This window comes from Chaetodon trifascialis, chromosome 6, assembly GCF_039877785.1.
Source record: "Chaetodon trifascialis isolate fChaTrf1 chromosome 6, fChaTrf1.hap1, whole genome shotgun sequence".
Classification (NCBI taxonomy): domain Eukaryota; kingdom Metazoa; phylum Chordata; class Actinopteri; order Chaetodontiformes; family Chaetodontidae; genus Chaetodon; species Chaetodon trifascialis.
Genome location: NC_092061.1, coordinates 21,444,245 through 21,453,392, shown reverse-complemented (window position 1 = coordinate 21,453,392; position 9,148 = coordinate 21,444,245).

Sequence of the window (9,148 nt, the reverse complement as noted above, 5' to 3'; positions counted from 1 at the left end):
TGGTAGATCATTAAATACTGTAACTCACAGCAGTATGTGTGTGTGCTACCAAGATGTATGCATGTGTGTGACCTTGTTGCTATTTAACGAGGACACAGAGGTCGTGTCCTCTGTAATATTTCTGAAAATTTGAGGAGTTTAATGACAAGAAGAGGAGTTTACATTATACAGTTAAGCACATTTTAAAAGAGAGTCTAAATTTCTTGAAATTACTAAAAGGCCCATCTGACATTTCAGTTATGATGGGGTCTTGTAATTATTATGCACTGGTGGAACAAGTATTCAGATAATAAAAATACCAGTGTACTGTGTGTATATATACACAATATGCAGCAATGAAAAAAAGGAGTCTATTACAAGTAAATGTCCTGCATGACAAATTCTACTAAGTGAAAGTACAGGCGTATTAGCAGCTAAATGTACTTAAAATATTAGAGGAAAAGCATTTATTTCATCCTGTGACTGATACCGATGCATCAGTATGTACTGTAAGCAGTGTACAGTTCTGTTCATGAGAGCAGATAGGAGCTTTAGACCTTCAGAGCGAGAAGGTTTTTGGAAAAGTGAGGACAGACCTCACTTCTCCAAAGGGCTGTTTAAAGCTTACAGTTAGTTTTAAGGGCCAGGGAATATATTATGTCAACAAGAGTCCTCACAAGTACAGAGTATCTGTGTGAAAAGTGAGAATGAATATGGAAGGAATCGAACACAGGGTTGTTAAAACCATGAAGGAATTACAATTGATCTCTACGGAGAGGCACTGGAGTTCATATTTATACAAAAAGCAACCAAGAAACTCTATAAAAGAGACATCGCTTACATCTACAGGACTGTATCTTAAATTGAAATTTAGCTCTCAGCCTAAAAAGAAAACAAACGTATGAGGGTGAATGTTTGAGAAAGTTGTATAAACTATGAACCACGTGATCAAGCTTGATATTTGTGATTCCCTTCCTCCAGCAGAAGAGGGCGCTGTGCACAACCTTATTACCTCAGACTTCACTAAGAGCAGATGAAGGCCACATAGGAATACACATTTTGATTGTTTTTTTCTTATATTTTAAACTTAGGCAAAGCTGCTCCAGATGCAGAAATTATCTCAGCCATTGAGTTAAACCTCAAAATCAAACATTTCATATGATTAATAGATAGTGAAGTGATTTTTAGGCTTCATTTCACTGACTTCTGCCTTCATTTTGATGATTAGATAGTGGTGCAGATGGTGCACTGCCACCCATGGTTCACCCATGGTTCACCCACTCAGGTGTTTTGACTTAACCTGCCTGATTAGACATGTGTCCCATCAAAATCTTCCCCTCATTTTGCCCTTCTTTTAGTCCCTGAAGTGATTCATTGTGATGGTAGTCAGCTGTGCAGAAGTCTGAATGTGTGAGTTGTGTCTTCTGTATTAAAGTAGAGAGGTTATTAATAATTTATAGTTGTTTTTGGTTTGTGGTGGTGATAACTCCACTAGCAGTGGTGAAACTTAGCATTAGCTTAATGTTAATTACAAACATTTGGCTGTATTTTAGCCAGCGAGCTAAGTTTATCTAAACATTTTTGGGCATTATTGATAGTCCAGGGCAGTGACAGTTATTGTGTGTTTTATTCTCCTCTGCTCACTGTTATGGTTTTAAAGCCCACGAGTTTAATGTTTTGTTGGTGAGGTTAGCGGCTAGCTGGTGAGCATAGTGGAGCATTTAGCCTCTACACATATTTTTCCACAGGATTTAGTGGAAACCAAACCAGAACTAAAACAAATGTGAATATTGGACTTATATTTGCCAGATGGCCAGAGGCATGACTCCTATAAATCCTAGTTTTGGTTTGTGCTTGCTGGCAACTGTTCGCTAACGCATTGACCTATCGACTTTCTAAGTTTCCAGTAGGTTAGTGTCGCGCTTTCAGCTCGATCCACTGACCTTAAGTGGCAAAAACATCCAAAATTCAATGCAGGTTTAAGGACATGTACCATGTAAACACAGTATAATCTATCATTTTAAACATATTAAACTAGATTGTAACACAGGACCCATTTAAGAGGAGTCCTCCAGAAGTACTTTTGCTATGACGGAAATGTGTATAGTTACTAAATGTCTTTTAGGAATCAGAAAAAATGCTGAGAATAATGTTACAAGACAGATCTTACTGTCAAGCTCATCTCCCAGTATCAACTCTGAACTTATGAGGAAGATAGGTCTAACTGAGGGCTCATGGAGGATAGATTTGGGGTCAGGACATTTCTTTGGGACATTAGGGGTCTTAACACTAAGTCAATGTTATTTGTGATGGGATTCATTATTTCATCTCTACGTTCTGGTTAATGATTATGTTGGTGCTCAAGCTCCTTGTAGCACTCGGGTGTAGGATATGATTTATATAGGCTTGCAGGGCCATAAATTTTACTCAAAGACACATAATGCAAAGTACCAAGTCAATTAAAGTAACTACGTCTAATATAAATGATCTGGGAAATCCAATCAAGAGGCAGCTAAAGATGGAGCGAATAGAAGAAACTCATCTTGCATAACTGAACATGAAAAACTGAAGAGATGTGGATTTAATCAGTATTTGTCTTCCTGTCATCAGGGGTGGCAACTTTAATTTCTACTAAATGAAACTTTGACTGCACATATAAAAAGAAAGATCTTGTGGAGAGATTTCTCCTGGTCCAGAGGGAAGTCTACAGGGTCTTTTTGTTAGTTTTCTCAATGTTTTTGCTCCTTCTGAATGGAAAATAATAATCTTTGAACTGTAAATCTCAGATGCTCATTCTGTTGCTTGACTGTTTTTTATGTTTCAAAGAGATTTATAGAGGGTAATAAATTACAAAATTGAGACCATAGACTTCTCTGATGACTCCCCAATTTCTATGGATTTAATATTAGGTTCTGAAGAGAAGAACACAATCTGGAGGCTAAACACATGCATTCAAAGCCAAGTGAGGTAGCAAATAAGGATGGATGTGAAAGGTTATTATAATAATAATGGTGATGTGCCCCACCAATCCATTGGGATGCACACAAAGCTTTTCGTAGGGGGTAAATTAAAGGCTATTGCTCTAATTTAAAAAAGATGGAAAAAGAAAAAATGATTGGTTACAAACAGAATTTATCCAGAATCATGGCAGGAAAAGCAAAGGTGTAACAGACTAATTAATCATGGCTGCATTTGATGTAGATGATCCAATTCCTGGGCCCTGGTATTGTGTATGCAGGCACAGTGAGATACTGACACACTGAGAAATTTAAGTGTAACAGACACATCAATAACTTTGATAGTTTCCAAATACAACAAATGAAAACTGCCTGTTAGTACATGAAGTGGTGCCACCATAGCTCTGCTCCACTTTAACCTGAGCAGAGGTCTTCAAAGTTTGCCTTTTCATATATATAATTGTTTTGTCTGTCCATTAATAATCAGGAATGGACATTGAGCAACAAACCATGGGGAGTGGAGACGCTCTGTGTTTGGACTCTCTAGGGTGAATCTGTGACAGAAGGCAGGAGGTAAGAGAAGAGGAAGTGGGACGTTTAACACTCAGACATCTGAGAAAGGCTGGCTGAAGGAACTTCAAATTCTCAGTTTTTGACATTCAATGCTTTGTCTGCAACCGGTCAACACTGTGATACCACTGGTTTCAGGCTGCATCTTTTTAGGTTTGCTGGGTTGAGGTAAAGTTTTGGTGTGATTCTATGTTTTGTAGACAGTGCAAGTCATGCGTGTCTCATTTTGACTTGTAAACTCCATCCGGTGTGTGCATCATTAAGCAATAATACTTTGAGGTACAGTGCTTGACAGCAGTGAGAAAATCTCAAATTGAATCCTGCATGAATTGAAGCAGAGCAGCAAATCATAAACACAACACCAACATTATATCTCCTGATAGAGTTGATATGGCTAACATGTCATCAAACTGTTTTACACATCCAGAAGAGACCGAGCCACATCAGCATTCATTTGGAGTCGTGTTTGTGTGCAAATGATGCATGTAAGTCCAATAAATAACTCCTCGGGGAAGTATCTGGCTCACCAGCAGCTAGATGTTCCATTTTCTTCATAAGCTAGTCATTACCTTTGTCTGCTGCTGGGTGCTGGGCAGGTAGTGTACTATGGGTTTATCAGAGCTGCTTAGTGGTAAACGTCTGCTGAAAATGTGGTTGATGAAAGTGGTGAGACTGAATAATGCAGTAAACGTGCCATTAAACCAAACCTAAGATCACAAAATGCCATGAGCACAGTCATTTTATACTGTTAGTGTAAAAATAGTGATTGTTGCAGATTTATATTAATTTGGAGGACTGCTCGTCTTGGTTGGCCCCATGGAACTATGCTTTAAGTATGTAAGTTAGGATGTAGTTAGCCTAGCTTATCATAAAGACAGAAAGCAGGGGGAAACAGTTGGCCTTGCTCCATAGCATGGCGCTGTTAGCCCCACTGCAGCGTTCAGCCACTCCATATTTCACTATATTTTCAAACTATGTTTGGAATAATGTAGTGAGCTGCCTGGCATGACAGTCAGCAAAACAAGGGCTCTAAGTTTTGCTTTTGTTTCATTCCAGACAGCCGTTTGCTGTTGTTGTACAGCAGACTTGTGGTTGACACCTTATAACCTCAATCTTGACAGCTCCCATCTATGCAGCATTAAAGAATAGAGGCTTTCCTGTATCTCATGAGTCAAGAATCCTACTTGTTCCACGTATAGGCAACTGTATCTGTCAGTTACAGTGAAATTACTCAGGTGACCTTTTCTGGAGCACGACAGTTTGTGGTTGAAAGTTTCCTCACATGAAATAACAAAGCGAGAGATTTATTTGTTATCAAGTGGAAACTGAAGAAGTGTGAGATTTAATTATCAAGATGGGACGTTTGTCATGTAGTGAGGCCTTCAGTCGGAGTGAACTATGAAAAAAGCAGGTCATGGAGTTACCAGGGAAGCGTGGGTATGTGGAGAGCAGTTTCAACATCAGTGCAGTTATTAGAGGAGTTCCTCTAATGTTGTGGTGTGTGGCCTCACAATACCAGTATAATACTAATAAAATGTACACAATTCTGAAGTGAATTCACTTTGTCTAACGACTCCAGACATGGGCTGCACGTTGGCGCAGCAGGTAGTGCGCATGCCTCACAGCAACAATGCTGCCAGTTCAATTCCCGGGTCGGGCCTTCTGTGTAAAGTTTGCATGTTCTTCCCGTGCATGCGTGGGTTCTCTCCGGGCACTCCGGCTTCCTCCCACAGACCAAAAACATGCTCATTAGGTTAATTGGTGACTGTAAAAATTGCCCTTAGGTGTGAGTGTGAATGGTTGTTAGTTTGTGTTGGTGCTCAAGCTCCTTGTAGCACTCGGGGTGTAGGATATGATTTATATAGGCTTGCAGGGCCATAAATTGTACCCCGCCCCTCACCCGTTGACGGCACCCCCCGCAACCCCGAAAGGGATAGGCAGTATAGAAAATGGATGGATGGATGGACTCCATACATTTGTTCATATATTTACATTGAGTACTTCACCAAAACACTTTTGGTATATCGTTGTGTTGAATGCATTCCCTCTTCATGAAACATTCGCAAATCCATTTGTCTTAAAAGTTTGAAACTAGTATTTAAATTCATGTTAACTTTCTCGACATGTCGCTGCGTTACTTGCTGCATTACTGCCACCTGTAGTTCAGTCAAATAGCGTGAAACCATTGGAATAAATAAACATTTCTTATTAGGATCAGATCAGATTTGTTGTTATGTGCCAGGTTGGAAAGCACACATAAACGATTCTGTCATTTAGAAAAAGAAGTTGTTGGAAAAACTAGCTGAGAATGCTTGTTGCTTACAGACCGTCGCTGTAGTTAGTTAGTTGTACCAAGCACATACTGTATGAGTCAGTGCATGATACAGTGCCGCTGCATTTGTCAGACATGAACATAACGTCTTACATCACATTGCAAACAAAGAACTCTTAAAAGACAGCATCTTATAATCGTTCATTCAATAACTCATTATGCTAAATAGAGTTGTCCTTATATCATTATGTATGGGTAGATAGATAATGAAATCATTCATCAGTCTCACTGTAATCACATAATAAACAAAGACTTAACAGGGAGACGTCAGCCTGAATTTTTCTGTAGCTAATGGTAATGTACCTGAATGTTAGTGTTCGTCAAGACGTTTTGGACTTTTGGCTAAATTCTGCATCATATAAGGCTCTATGCTGTAGTTCAGTAGCAGCAGCACCAAAACAAAGCAGACTTTACATAAATCGTGACAGATTATTAAACAGGACACTGACTCCAATCTCTGAACAGACTTCAAATGATGCGGAACTGAGCAGGCAGGTTTTGAATGCGCTCCTTAATCAGCACTATCTCAGTGGGAGGGCTGACCTTTCTATTCTGATGTAGAAAGTCGGGAAATTGAAATTCAGTGGTTTCCCTTGCTGGTACACAGATGAGTTTTCACTTAAGGTGATTAGTATAGTACCCTCAGCATGTCAATTATAGAATGCAGAGTCGGTGTGTTTGATAAGGGCTGCAGTGCCCATCATGAGGAAGCATGTACTGATGAGTTTGATTTCTTTCCTCCTCAGCTCAATCCTGTACTTTTGCTTTTGCAACATAGTCTCCACAGAAATCCTTTAAGTTTCATCTTCCCTTCAAAATACAGAGAGACAAAGCAAAATGGTATATATCTGGCTTTGTCTTTCTTTATTCTTGTTTAAAAATGTTCTTTTTGTAAGATTTGTCAGACTAGTTGGTAGTATTGGTCCAGTCTTAGGTTTGCTCCCACATTTGCATCCCACACAAGTTGGAGACTGAAGACTGATTCATAGCAATATAGACAGACTTGAAACAATCACTGACACCTGCTGACCAGTGGCACCAAATGACCAAAAAACATGGCTTAGAATTTGTGGTTTGCTAACAGTGTTTTGGAGCGAGCAGTGAGAAGTGAAATAGTTTTTAGAGAATGCAGTAAACCGAGCCGTTTGCTCAGTCAACCATGGCTTATAGATTGAAAAAAGTCTGGATTTACTCACTCAGCATGACATAGTAGTTCTACTCAAGATAGTCAAGGACTATTCTATCTTTGTGAAAATAAGCCACTAGTTTCACTGCTGGGATGACTTCATTTCTCATGAAGCTGTACTGTACATTTTCTTTAGAAGAGGAAATCTTTTTCACACTGATTATTAGATATGTCACCCTGCATCAATTTCAGGATAAACCGTACCAAGGCTTTATCAGGTTTCACACACTTTATGCACAACAGCAAAGTTTCCTGTTTGTACTAGTTGGTGCGAGGTATCGATTCTGGGAAATGTTTCTACGTGTGAATGACTCAGGAAACAATTAATAGTCGAATTTTCCCACGTCTTTCCTTTCTGCTGCTGTCAAGTCACAGTGCCCACTGAGCCTTGACTTAATTGGTAAAAATATTGATGATTTTTTATGAGGACATGATGGAAACAAGTGATGAAAAAAAAATCCAGTCTTTTGAGCCAGATATTTTTCACTGCCACATTAGTCATCCAATGTGTCACCACAGCCAATCAGAAACAACCTAACGCTCATTCTACCATCAGTTTAATCAGTCAGAACTAATATAATAACTCAAAAGTTTTCGTCCCAGAAAGCTGAACTGCAATTAAATATGTTCTAAGCCCTGATTTAGCTTAACTCCCAAGAAGAAATGGGAAATAGGATGTTTGCAGATAACGTCACGTCACTCTTTTGTTGTGGCACGAACTGCAGATGGAAGCCAGAAGTGATTTTTTGCACATGTTGGTTAATGGTGAAAATGGTGTAACATTAGCTATTGTTTTAAATCTATGGTGATGAATTTAAAGTAATAGCTACAAGCAACATAACACATAAGACAGCTGAATACAAATAATGTACCCTGTCTTGTGATACGATGATCCATGTCTTCAGTGGCGTTTCACCAAACCTTTGCGAGTCGTTAGCCTAGCAAACAACTGTAACATCATTCTGCACTGCAGCGCCAAAAGTTTGCTGCTAGGTCATTCCACATTAAATAAGCGTTAACAGTTTCACCTAAAACAGGTAAACGTAAATAACGTAGGACAGGAAACAGGAAAATAAAAGCTTCACACCCAATAAAAAACAAAACGACAGTCATCCCAGAGCACTTTGGTACGGATGTCATCCACCCAGTCACTAACAAGAGAGTTGCATGCCTCCATACTTTTGTCTGTTTTCATTTAGTTTCTAGAGTCGAGCGATGTCTGAATGAACTGGTGGTTATTATACCTGCTGCCTCAGTAGCAGCAAAACTTAAAGTTCAGCTGGAAAATCGCTCCTCATTATTATGCATGTAGTCATTATGTCATTATTACTACTCAGTAGACAGACAGACAGACAGACAGACAGACAGACACACACACACACACACACACACACACACACACACACACACACACACACACACACACACACACACCGAGCAAAGTGCTCAAAACTGCCTCTGTGCTCCCAAATGCAGTACAGGCTCCAGGGCAACATTTTGCCACACACACTGTCGCTGTTTCAAACTTCCCCCTGTCCTTCTCTCTTGAGGGGGCCAGCAATACACTTTCACCAAGGGATTTCCAAGATAACACAATGTTGTGCTGAACAGCCAAAACCCAAAATATATCCATGTATCTGAGACCAAAATTAAAAATACAAAAAAAAATCAAATTTTGTGAAATCTAGGAGGCTCACAGGGGGAAACCAATAAACAGTCAATTAATTCAAAAAATGGGATGTTTTAAGTAATTTGACAGCCAAACATCCTAAATGCAGGTAACAAAACAAGTATGTTGTGCACAATTACAGGGAAAGATCTATAATACATTCCCCCTGCTACCAAACTGCCTGTTTGAGCCACATTTGGATGTAATTAGGGACAACTGAAGCAACATGAGGAATAAAGTGTTTGGCATCAAATACATTTTCATGCCATTACATGTCCCCTTGGGCACCACTTATCAGTCTGTGCTGGAGTGTGTTCATTTTCCTTCATAGGCCCTTTTTGCCTTTGTTGCACATGTCTCCTCTCTGTCCTCCTTCTTGGCAGCTACTGTCACTTATTATTAATTATTAGAAGTCTGCAACAATACAGCTTTAAAGATTCTTAAAAGATATCCCA